Source organism: Myotis daubentonii, chromosome 13 (genome assembly GCF_963259705.1).
Source record: "Myotis daubentonii chromosome 13, mMyoDau2.1, whole genome shotgun sequence".
NCBI classification, from domain to species: Eukaryota; Metazoa; Chordata; class Mammalia; order Chiroptera; family Vespertilionidae; genus Myotis; species Myotis daubentonii.
This window is the reverse complement of record NC_081852.1, coordinates 10,746,895-10,759,837: the sequence shown is the minus strand read 5'-3', so window position 1 is coordinate 10,759,837 and position 12,943 is coordinate 10,746,895.

Genomic DNA, 12,943 nt, shown 5'->3' with positions numbered 1-12,943 from the left:
AGTCCTATATAATAAAAGAGAAACATGGTAATTAGCCGTACATTCGCTACCCTTCCCATTGGCTAATCAGGGTGATATGCAAATTAACTGCCAGCCAAGATGGCGGCCGGCAGCCAGGCAGCTTGAAGCGAACATGAGGCTTGCTTGCTTCAGTGACGGAGGACTCCAACATTCCCCGCCTGCCACTGCGGGCCTCTGAGCTTGCAGTTTGAAACATTGTTACAAATATAGAAGCTAAACAAAACCCCAGAAACCTGCTTTCAGCCAGCCGGGATGTCAGAGCTGGAGTTGAAACAGTGTTTCGATTATAGAACCCAAACAAACCAGCTATCTGCTTTCAGCAGCAGAGGCCTAAGAGCTGGAGCCAAGCCTCAGAGCTAAAGCTGGCCCAGAATAAAAAAAAAAAAGAAAGAAAAAAAGGAGCGGTTGGGAGCTTCAGTCACCCGCCAGCCTGAAAACAGCCCTCAGCCCCTCACCCAGACTGGCCAGGCACCCCAGTGGGGACCCCCACCCTGATCCAGGACACCCTTCAGGGCAAAGAGCCAGCCCCCACCTGTGCACCAGGCCTCTATCCTATATAGTAAAAGGCTAATATGCCTCCCAGCACTGGGATCAGCGGAGCCATGAGGCCTCCTGGCACTGGGATCAGCGTGACAGGGGGCAGCGCCCAAACCCCCTGATCGCCCTGCGGCTCTGTGTGTGACGGGGTGGGGCCACAACCTCTCTATCTGCCCTGCTCTGTTTGTGACAGGGGAAGGCACCCCAACCCCCTGATGAGCCCTGCTCTGTGCCTGATGGGGGGAGCTCCCAAGCCCCTGATCACCCTGCTGCCCTGTGTGTGACAGGGTGCGGCGCCCCAACCCCCACCCCCCCATGGGCCCTGCTCTGTGTGTGATGGGGTAGAGCCATAACCTCCCCATTGGCCCTGCCCTGAGTGTGACAAAGGTGGTGTCCCAACCCCCTGATCGGCCCTGCTCTGTGGGTGATAGAGGGCGGTGCCCCAACCGCCCCCCACGGGCCCTGCTCTGTGTGTGACAGGGTAGAGCCATAACCTCCCCATCGGCCCTGCCCTGAGTGTGACAGGGTGCGGCACCCCAACCCCCTGATCCGCCCTGCTCTGTATGTGACAGGAGGCGGTGCCCCAACTCCCCTATCGGCCCTACTCTGTGAGTGACAGGGGGCAGCACCCCAACCCCCTGATTGGCCCTGCTCTGTGTGTGGTAGGGGGTGGCACCGCAACCTCCCCATCGACCCTGCCTTGAGTGTGACAGGGGGCGGTGCCCTAACCCCCCAATTGGCCCTACCCTGAGCGTGACTGAGGGTGGCATCGCAACCTCCCGATCCGCCCTACTCTGTGCATGACAGGGGGCAGCGCCCCAACTCCCCAATCAGCCCTGCTCTGAGCCTGACCAGGGGCTGCACCTAGGGATTGGGCCTGCCCTCTGCCACCCGGGAGCAGGCCTAAGCCAGCAGGTCGTTATCTCCTGAGGGGTCCCAGACTGCGAGAGGGCACAGGCCAGACTGAGGGACCCCCCCTCCCCCCCGAGTGCACAAATTTTTATGCACCGGGCCTTAGTCCTATATAATAAAAAGCTAATATGCAAATCAACCGAGTGGCGGAACAACTGGTTGCTATGATGTGCATTGACCACCAGGGGGCAGACGCTCAATGCAGGAGCTGCCCCCTGGTGGTCAGTGCACTCCCACAGGGGGCAGGCCGCTCGGCCAGAAGCCAGGCTCACGGCTGGCGAGTGCAGCAGCGGTGGTGGGAGCCTCTCCTGCCTCTGCGGCAGTGTTAAGGACCCCTTAGGGTGCGGGCCTAAACCAGTAGGTGGACATCCCCCGAGGGGTCCTGGACTTCGAGAGGGTGCAGGCTGGGCTGAGGCTCCCCTCCCCCCCCCCCCCCGAGTGCACAAATGTCATGCACTGGGCCTCTAGTACTAGACTAACCAAGGTGGCTGGCTTTGCCCAGGGAAAGTGAGTGGCCATAGGGAAAAACTGAGACACAAGAAGAGTAAATTCTGAGAAAGACCACAAACTGAATACCAGAGGAAGCAGATAAGTAGACAGAAAAGTATTTGCATGTGCATAATAAATATCCTCAGGAGGATATTGGAAATATGAGGCTAGACAGGCAGGTATGAAGAAGAACCAGCAGGGGATATTGGGTATGAACAATATAAGTTCCAAAATGATGGAGCAAAAGAACAAGTGAATGAATGGAGATCAGATTGAGGGTTCTTATAGTAGAGGTGAGGAAGGGGCCAACGAGATGTAGGGTTCAAGGGGGACAGAGATGAGGAGGAGAAGCGTTCACATTTACCTGAGTGCCAGGAGGGGAGGAGATCAGTAGATAAGAGAAAATATCTGAAAAAGACCAGAATTTTCCCAGTTCCTGCCAGTGGTGAATGTGCTCATGGTTTTAATTTTTGCACGTCTGGTAGGCACAAGAAATATTTCATTATTGTTTGAATTTGCATTTTTATTAGATAACTGGAGGGCTTTAGTACATTTTCAAGTGTTTATTAGCCATCCTTATATCTTCTGTGATTTGTGCATATCCTTTGTTCATTTTTCTATTGGGTTTCATACCATATTGATTTTGTAAAAGATCCTTATATTCCGGATATGAATGCTGTGGCTGTTTATAACCCTTATAAATATTTTCCCTACTATGACTCTTGTCCTTTGACAAGTCCACAATGCCTTTCTTTGTACAGTGGTTTTAAGTGTTCATATAATCAAATTTTGAATTTTCCTTTATGGTTTTAGGTTTGGCTGAATCATTCCTACCTCTTTAATTACAAAAATGACCTTCCATTTTAAACATCCTCTCATTGTAAAAGATCTTTCCACAAGTGTTCTAAATTTTTAATTTTTATTCTTTAGCTTAAAAATATTTAATTAGCAATTATTAAAGTGTTGCTTCTCTTTTCAAATTAATATTATCAGTTATACTTACTTACTTTTATTGATTGGTTTACCTGTAGTTTAATATTTTTGAGGTAACAAATGAATATATTTAGTTTTTAAACATCCCAGGAAGATAGGGATAGTGTAGAGATGTTTCCTCATTAACTCTCCCCCAAACCTCTCACCTTACTCTCACCTCCATTACTAACGGTGCTGGTCTGTCTCATGTGTATCTTTCTGGTCGATCTCCTTCTAGTAGGCACTTACACACCGTTATTTTCCTCCATTCAGGGTCTTTAACAACAAACACAAATAGGATTGTTTTATTTGGAAACTGTTTTTGGCCATTACGAGTGTCTTGGGAGATCTTTTGATATCATCGCAGTGTGCGCGCGCGTGTGTGACATCCTTGTTCAGTTGGCTGCTCTTGTAGGAAGAACTGAGAGCTCCCCGCTTCCTCCTGTGACTTCGTAACATCCATTGCAGAAATCCTGCCTCTGAAGGCAGATGGACCCACTCTGACACTTTGTTACTTATTTAGTTTTTCTATGGTTATTGTTCTTTTCTCCCTCCTGTTGAGCCATTTCAGTGGCATACATATTCCAAGAAAATCTTTCATCTCACCCAGATATAACAAATCGACCAGAATGAAGCTGTACCTACTATCTTCTCGTGGTTTAAAACATCTGCTCTATAGCTGTAGTCATGTCACTTTTTTTAACCTAACTTTTCAAATTTGTACCTTTTCTTTTTTTTTCCTTTTGTTTGACCCCCAGAGGTTTGCTTATATATATATATATTTTATTGATTTCAGAGAGGAAAGGAGAGGGAGAGGGAGAGAAACATCAATGATGAGAGAGAACCATTGGTTGGCTGCCTCCTGCATGCCCCCTACTGGGGGGTGAGCCTACAACTGGGGCATGTGCTGTGACCAGGAATCAAACTGTGACCTCCTGGTTCACAGATCAACGCTCAACCACTGAGTCACTGCGGTCAGGCAGGTTTGTTTATTTTAATGGTGTTTTCAAAGAATAGGTTTTGGGCTTTATTTATCAAGCCTACTTTTATTATAGTTGTTTAAAAAATAAATTAGTTTGTGTCTTATTTATTCTTTTTCAAAAGAGCTTTTTGTGTTATTTGCTTGGCTATATCTTTCATATATTTAAGTATATGCTTCTATACTCAGGGCTATAGAGTTTCCCCTGAATACTTATTGGACACATCCCATTGGTTTTCATAGGTCATGCTCTTATTATAGTCGGGTTCTAGAGAGTTGTTCACTTTAGTGTCTTATTTTCTCTTTAACCCAAGTTGCCATTAGCTTTCTCCTTTGCCCCTTTCATCCTGTTTATTACAAGTCCATTTGAGGATATAAATTTCCTTTTAAATACCAATTTTGCTGAACTCCATCATTTTTAATAAAAAATTTTAAAAAATATTTTTATTGATTTCAGAGCGGAAAGGGAGAGGGAGAGAGAGAGAGAGAGAGAGAGAGAGAGAGAGAGAGAGAGAGAGAGAGAAACATCAATGATGATAAAGAATCATTGATTGGCTGCCTCCTGCATGCCTCCTACTGGGGATCGAGCCCACAACCCAGGCATGTGCCCTTGACCAAAATCGAACCCTGGACCCTTCAGTCCGCAGGCTGACACTCTATCCACTGAGCCAAACCATCTAGGGCGAGACTCCATCATCCTGTATAACAAAAGCGTAATATGCTAAGTGTCCGACTATTCATTTGACCATTTGTTCGACCGTTCCACTAGTCGCTATGATGCGCACTGACCACCAGGGGGCAGATGCTCTGACCGGTAAGTTAGCTTGCTGCTGGAGTCCGGCCGATAGGGACTGGGCAAGACTGGCCAGACATGCCCTGGAGCCCTCCCGCGGTCCCTCCCCAGCCCACCAGCCCCCATCGGCCCCCATCAGGACTGGGCGAGACTGCCTGATTGGCCCCGATTGCCAGCCTTTAGTTTTTATATAAACACCTATTACCATTGAGTTTCAAACATTTTATAAATTTCTTTGTAGAAATTATTTTTGCTTCCAAATGCATTTTTAAAAAACTCCTCACCCAAGGATGTTTTTATTGATTTTAGAGAGAGAGTAAGGGAGAGAGAGAAACATCAGTATGAGAAACATCGATTGGTTGCCTCCTGTACGCCCCCCAACCAGGGATCAAACCTGCTACCTAGGTATGTGCCCTGACTGGGAATCAAACTCGTAACCTTTGGGTGCACTGGACGACACTCTAATTAACTGAGCCACCCGGCCAGGGCCCAAACGCATTTTTAATATCGATTTCTTACTGTCCCTCGTTTTACTGCAACCTGGTAAGAATATGATGGGTGCGAGGTGTGCAGGTGTCCTTGCTTACCCAGCACAGGGTCAGTGTTGCAAACGCTCTGAATGAGCTTGATGAGAACATACTCCTCTGTTGGGTGCAGGTTCAGATCTTTCTGTAAAGACAGAGATCTTACCATCGGTTCTCCTGCTTTTTAAAGCTTCATTTGTTTAGTTGCTCAGGTTTTGGAGTTAGAGGATCTTGGAACGTATCCAGGGTGTTGTTTAGTGCGGAGGCTGAAGGGGTGGGGGAGTGGGAGGACGTTTTCATTAGCTCTGGCTGTGCCTTGCCAGGTGGGCGCCCCGTCTCCGAGCTCAGTGAGCAGCTGGTGGTGGCTGCCTGCGGAGCTGCATTCCCCGGGTGGGAGAGAAGGGGAAATCCACCTGTTTGTTTTTGGAGCCGAGACAATACTCTCTTCTCTGCTTCCTGATGGATCAGCGGTTCTCAACCTTGGCTGCACATTAGAATCACCTGGGAATCTTTTTAAAATCCTGATTTCTGGGCCTCATCCTCCGGAAATTCTGTTTCTTTGTTACTAATGTTGTGGTCCCACCCCATAACGAAGAAACAGATTTTCCGGAGGATGAGGCCCAGAAATCAGGATTTTAAAAAGATTCCCAGGTGATTCTAAAGTGCAGTCAAGGTTGAGAACCACTGTGCTAGATCTTGGTCAGCTGGTGATCCCATCTCCTCACCTTGTTTTCCAAGCTCAGCTCCAGGGGGGCCTGCACCGCCCCTGCCCCTGGCGTGCGCCTTCCCCGCGGGCTCCGCACAGGCGTCCTCTCTCCTAACACAATTCAGCCTCTGAGACGCCGGCTCCCCCCTGGACGCTAAGGTCCTGGACAAGGACCTCAGTTGTGCCCGGCCGAGACCGCGGGCACCTTTCCGGATCTCTGCCGTGCGCAGCCCGCAGCCAGCCGGCAGGGCCCCGGGCTTCCCGGGTCGCGGAACTGACCTCAAGGTCAAGTTCCTCGCGGTCCTAACACGCGGCCTGGTGCCCTGTCAGCAAACGCGGCGAGACTGGGCACAGGGCGTCTTCTTTCTGGGCCACAGTTCCCCCATCTGCGAGGTAAACTAACGGGGCCACCCCGCTGACGCTGAGAGGAGGAGGAGGGGCGCTCCGCAGGTGTGGTGGTCAGACTCGGGGCGAGCGCCGCTGAGCTCGGCTCCGCCCCGGGCCGGGAGGGGGCGCCGCAGACAAGCAGATGCGGGGGGACCGCGGGGGGCGGGGCTCCTCAGCCTGACCGGGGGGAGGGGCCGACCCACTCCATCCGGCCAAAGGCTGACAATAGGGAGAGTAATTGTCAATCGCGGTAGTTATTGCTAATTGAGCGCTTGAGCTCCCAGGCTCTAGCCTGACGGCATACGGGCCTTTATTCTCTCATTCTAGCGCCCCAGTGTGGAAGCCTGTGTTTGTGTGAACTGGTCATTAAAGAACGCCCAGAGGAGAGCTAGAGGACGGGAGATCTGAGCTCTGCCACTCCGTGGTTGTGTGACTTGGACGTACGTTTGACCCTGAGGTTCGTCTACATAAAATGGATTTTTGAAAGCCTCCCTGCGTGTGCACATGTGTGTTTGCCTGTGCGTGTGTGTGCGTGCGCGTGTGTGCTCACACGTGTGCACTATAGGCTCCCGGAGTGGCGTCGAGGAGTCCAGGGGAGATGCCCGGGAGGCCTTTGACAGCAGGCGTTTGGCGCTGTCGCCCCTGGTCCTTGGCTCCAGTTCAACAGCAACAGGAATCCCCAACCTGGGGAGCAGCGAAGAAGGAATCAGTGCACAGCAGTTCAACTGTGATGCGGGCAGCGGTGGAGACCGCGGCTGTGCACAGCTCAGTGGTGTGACAGCCGGATTATAAACAGGCGGCTGCGGAGAGGCCCGGGGCCAGGGCGGAGGAGTCACCCACCGTGGGCTTCTGAGGACCCACGGAACAGCCGGATGACTGTGGGGCACGGGGGCTTCTCCAGCAAATGCCCCCAAGGAGGGAGAAACGCTGAGGTCAGACACCGAATCCGGAGTCACAGGGGCCATGGAGACCGACCTGGGCGCCAGCAGCACCTGCGCACAGGTTTGGGAAAGAGAGACAAGTCCTGACCCTCTGGCCTATGGGCCTGCTCGAACCTGCTTAGCCCCTGCATGCTTCCTTCCAGGCCTGCATGTTTTTCTCTGTTGCATTCATGGAAAGTACTCTTCTAAGTAACCCGGGCTTATCCACTAATTTTAATACTTGGCTCTTCTCTCCTGCTGATGCACTCCTGGTATTGCCGTTGCTGAACCCTGGTGGCTGGACGTTCTGGCTCGCATCAGCCTTCTGCTCTTCATGTGGTGAGGGTCCTGCCGCGGAGCCTCCCTGTGGCCGGCTGACACGGACATCCCCAGTGGACCAGGCTCTGGCTGCACTGGCCTCCCCACCTCACCCTCCTCACACTCCTCACCTTCCTCACCCTCCTCACACTCCTCACCCTCCTCACCTTCCTCACCTTCCTCACCTTCCTCACCCTCCTCACCTTCCTCACCTTCCTCACCTTCCTCACCTTCCTCACCCTCCTCACCTTCCTCACCCTCCTCACCTTCCTCACCTTCCTCACCCTCCTCACCCTCCTCACCTTCCTCACCCTCCTCACCCTCCTCACCTTCCTCACCCTCCTCACCTTCCTCACCCTCCTCACCAGCCTCACCAGCCTCACCATCCTTACCATCCCTGCCAGCATGATGCACCACGCCCCGTTTAAGGCTCTTTACCGGAATTTCCTTGCAGCCCTCCTACTAGAAGTGGAGGCGTGGTGTCTCCCCATTTACTGATGAGGCACTGGAGCTTACAGAGGTTAAATAACAAGACCAAGGGCATCACCGTTTCCATCTCCTCCTCTCTGGTTTGCCCCCAGCCCAGCCCTTCTTCCTGTGTGCACTTCCCTTCCCAGCTTAACAGAGATGCCACCCAAGCCTCTTTGGGCCCATTCAGGGGGCTCGGTGACTTCATCGGCCATCAGCCCCTGGCCCCCCTGAGGTGCTGGAGCTGGTTGAGCCCTCCCAGCTCTGGGAAAGTGGACTGCGAAGCACGCCTTTGCCTTCGGAGTCTCCATAGAGCCTGGCCTAGGCCTGGCCACAGTAAGGGAGCCAGAAGTGCTGGTTTGGCAGTCACCTTGTACTGACTGGTTTAGTGTGGGGTCCTAGAGAGATCTTATTCTATGACCCTCACAGTGCACTCAGAGCCCTGTCCCAGCACACACACACACACACACACACACATGCACACACGTGCCCCCAATGCCATCTTGTCTCTGCAGTTTCAGTTCCACCCTCCCCTGCCCATTTGCCCATCCCCTCAAGGCCATGCTCAGAAACCATCTCAGCTGCCCCGTCCTCTCTCCTTCCCTTCCTCACAGAAGAAGCGATGCTCTTCCCGGTCACAAGCATTTGCTGGGTGCTTAGTGGATGCCAGGCCCCCCTGTGACAGCAGCAGTTGCTGTGTTCTGTGCCAAGCCAGGCTCCCCTTGAGTCTGGGATGAGGTGAACCTCATCAGACAGACAAGGAGACGGAGGCACAGAGAGGCCGTGTGACAGAGCCCGGTCCTGCTCAGGCTCCTGAGTGTACAAGTGAGCAGCCAATGCCCTTCCACAACTGGGGTGGGTGAGGTCCACACACATCCGGAGGCGCAGGGCTCCAGGTGCGAGAGCAGAATGCAGAAAGCGGGGGCATCCAGGAAGGACTCCTGGAGTCCCAGGGCCCAAACCAGCGGAGGAGAGAGAAGAGGTGTGAAGGGGGCCCAAGGTGGGAACATCAGGACAAGACTGGCTCCGGGGACAAGGCTATGCCCAGTAGGACGGGCTGGGAGTGCTGGAGGGAGGGGGGCCCACAGGGGCTGGGAGTGCTGGAGGGAGGGGGGCCCACAGGGGCTGGAGGGATGGAGGGAGGGAGGCCACAGGGGCTGGAGGGATGGAGGGAGGGAGGCCACAGGGGCTGGAGGAATGGAAGGAGGGAGGCCCACAGGGGCTGGGAGTGCTGGAGGGAGGGGGGCCCACAGGGGCTGGAGGGATGGAGGGAGGGAGGCCACAGGGGCTGGAGGGCTGGAGGGAGGGAGGCCACAGGGGCTGGAGGAATGGAAGGAGGGAGGCCCACAGGGGCTGGGAGTGCTGGAGGGAGGGGGGCCCACAGGGGCTGGAGGGATGGAGGGAGGGAGGCCACAGGGGCTGGAGGGCTGGAGGGAGGGAGGCCACAGGGGCTGGAGGGATGGAGGGAGGGGGGCCCACAGGGGCTGGAGGGATGGAGGGAGGGAGGCCACAGGGACTGGAGGGATGGAGGGAGGGAGGCCACAGGGGCTGGAGGAATGGAAGGAGGGAGGCCCACAGGGGCTGGGAGTGCTGGAGGGAGGGGGGCCCACAGGGGCTGGAGGGATGGAGGGAGGGAGGCCACAGGGGCTGGAGGGCTGGAGGGAGGGAGGCCACAGGGGCTGGAGGGATGGAGGGAGGGGGGCCCACAGGGGCTGGAGGGATGGAGGGAGGGAGGCCACAGGGACTGGAGGGATGGAGGGAGGGAGGCCACAGGGGCTGGAGGGATGGAGGGAGGGAGGCCCACAGGGGCTGGGAGTGCTGGAGGGAGGGGGGCCCACAGGGGCTGGAGGGAGGGAGGGAGGGAGGCCCACAGGGGTGGAGCCACTCTGTGTCATCTCTCTGGTGTGTTCCTTTATCCCTGCACTTGTATGTTTGTTGGACAAACCTGTGTTGAGAAGCTTTCATAAAATCTTCTCTCCATGGGCAGGACATAGGAAAATAAAGTTAGCTTTATTTAAAATTCTTAGAGAAGAAGGCGGGAGGCCTCATGGTGGCACACTGGCCTTGGGTGTATCCCTCAGCCTGCTGTGGTTGGTTAGTAGGAGTCGTGTCCCGGGGGTGCTGGACTACAAAGCAAAGGGAGCAGACTCCCAGATCATCCCCACCCTGGCCCAGCCACTAACTCTGGTGGGAATGGCCCTGTCTTGTCTTTCTGACGACAGTCAACTTAGCAACAGCCACTGTCCTCTTCTGGGCGCTTCCTCTGGGCCCGGCTCGGCGTTTAGTGCTTTACATACATCCTGTCACTCAAACTTCAAAACAGTCCTGTGATCATCCCACTGAGGACACTGACCTGAGAGGTCAGCAGAACCCCCAAGGTCTCCCAGCCAATAGGGGGCAGTGCCAAGGTGGGCCCAGCCTGTGGAGCTGACGCTCTTACCCACGGCCCCTCATCCTGTCCTCTCTGTGCCAGGGGTTTCTGTGGGCCTCACAACGGTCTTACAAGCAGATGAGGTCAGTCCTGGCCACTGAGGCTCAGACTGAGCTCGCTCCCTTCTTCCTCTGAGTGTGAGTTCATTCCCCTGCCCTCCCTCCTCCTCACAGGACTCCCTGTCCTGCTGTGAGAGAGCGGGCTCAGACCCACTCCCACCTGCAGCATGCCATCTGCTGGGCACCCCTGCCTGCCTGTAAAACCAGGAGGGCCTCTGACAGGGCAGGCATGCAGGTCACTGGGCCTTCCCAGGCCAGCTGCCTCCACACGTGACTGCTGGGAAAGGCTGATTCTGGGGCCAGGAAACCAGCACGGTGCAGGGACCCTGTACCCCGGGAGCCTGGTGGGACGGCTGCTTTGACCTCCCGCCCTGGGTCTGAGCACTGAGTTTCCTCCCCTGCTCTGTGGCCCTGGTGGCCCTCGTTCTGCCACGCGTGAGCAGCAGCCTCTGGAAGCCACGTCCTCCAGAGAAACACAATTATGTCCTTGGCCGTGCCCCCTCATGAATGCAATCCAGAAGTTTCCTCAAGACTTCAGCTGCTTGGCTGGCAGCCGGGCCAGGCCTGGCCGGAGCCATGCGAGACCCACAGCTTCTCCCCAGGCCCGAGGGCCTCAGAGAGCCGCCCCCAGCCAGGCCGGCACCCACAGGGCCAGGCAGCTCTGGGCGGCCCCACCTGTGTGCCTCATGGCCGCCCTCCTCTCCTCTTGGAGTGCGGTCCTTGGCGCTGACTTCAGTGAGTCATCGAGTCTTCATTTGTTTGGATAAAACACTCAGCGATGAGGAATTAGCACTTTGGAGAACATTCCAGAAAACAGCCATTTTCCCATCAAGGTTAATTGAGAATTTTAAGAGGACAGGAAATTTGGGGAGAGTCCAGAAATCCTCTCCACTGTGGCGATAAGCTGTAATCAGAGCCAAAGGGCTGTGTTAATTCCCGGGGGTTGTCTCCCTGGACGGCCCAGAGTGCGTCATCAGCAGCCTGTGGGGGTCAGGTGAGAGGCGGTCAAATATTTGGGGAAGTAGATTCAGGGCGGGCCGGGGTGCACCTTGCTCCTTGGAGCTGCTGTGCCCCCACCCAGCCCAGCCTGCACCCTGCACTGGCCTCAGAGGCGCCTCAGGGTCCCGCAGTTTGAAACGGTGGGGACAGGGCCTTCAGACAGGGAGGAGCGTGAGCGGCGGCAGGTGCAGGAGGGCCGGGCAGGGCCTGGGGCCGAGCTGAGAGTTGAGTCCCCAGTGAGGCAGGGACTGGAGTTCAAGGTGAGGAAGCTGCAGGGGAGCAGGTTTCTCAGGCAGAGGCCCAAGAACCGCCTCTCCAAGTGCATCCAAGTGGCGGGCATGGCCTGCGGGCACAGCCATGTGAACCAAATGGAGTTCCCTCTGTGTTGGCCTCGGTGGGGCGGGCAGGGCTCCCGGTGCCCGCTGTCAGGCCCCCGTGGTTTCTGTGAGTAGAGCTGGCAAGAAGGAGGTGCCCAGCGATGCTGGCTGTTCCCAGGGGCTTCTTCCAGCCTGGGCCCTGGGTCTGGATCTGCCCCTTCTACCCCCACCCCCACCCCCCTGGGCCAGGTCCCCAGGCAGATTCACTGGCTTTAGCCACCAGCTGACCAGAGCCCCGCTGTCCAGCCTCGCAGAGCAGCTGCTGGTTGGATGGAGAACTGGTGGGGCCTTGGACACGGGGGTGGGGTGGGGGTGAGGGATAATGGCGAGGATGCTGATGCTGATGCTGACACAGCCACATCATCATTAATTTCCTCTGCTGACCCCCCCGCCCCTCCATTCACTTTCAGTCCCTGTGACTCCCCACCTTCCCTCCAGCCGGTAGCGAGAGGTGGGTGGGATGCTTGCTCTCTCTGTGGGTCAAGCTGTAACCCAGGAAGTTAGAAGAAATGCTATCACCACATGTTGAGAGCACACTGTGTGCCAGAAGCTTTACAAATCAGCCGCCCAGTCTGCACCCAGCTCTGACCTCTGAGGCGCCTCAGTGCCCCGCACCCACCGCAGGTGACCCTCCCAGGAGACACAGCCAGTGCAGAACTGGGGCTGGGATCGGAGCCGGGTCTCTCCAGGCACCTCACCCCTCTCCATGGGGCTGTGCTGGGAGGGAAGGGGTGTCAGTAAAGGGCAGGGCCAGCCGGCTCCCTGGTGGGACTCCTGGGCAGAGCTCCAAGGCCTGGCCGCTCCCCTCCTCCTGCTGTCGGCCTGCAACCTCAGCGCCAGCAGGCCGCCTGTGATAAGGTATCCTGTACCCCAGGAGGAGCCAGGCCCTCGGACAGCAGGCGTCCCCCACTTCCGGGCCCAGAAGCCCAAGAACATGCCGCTGTCGTTTCATGCCTCCCGTGACCTCATGCCTGTCCTGGAATGAAAAGCAAGGCCGTCAGGGAGCCGGCGGTGGCCAAGGCTGTCATCCATTCCTCAAGTTTCCCCTGGG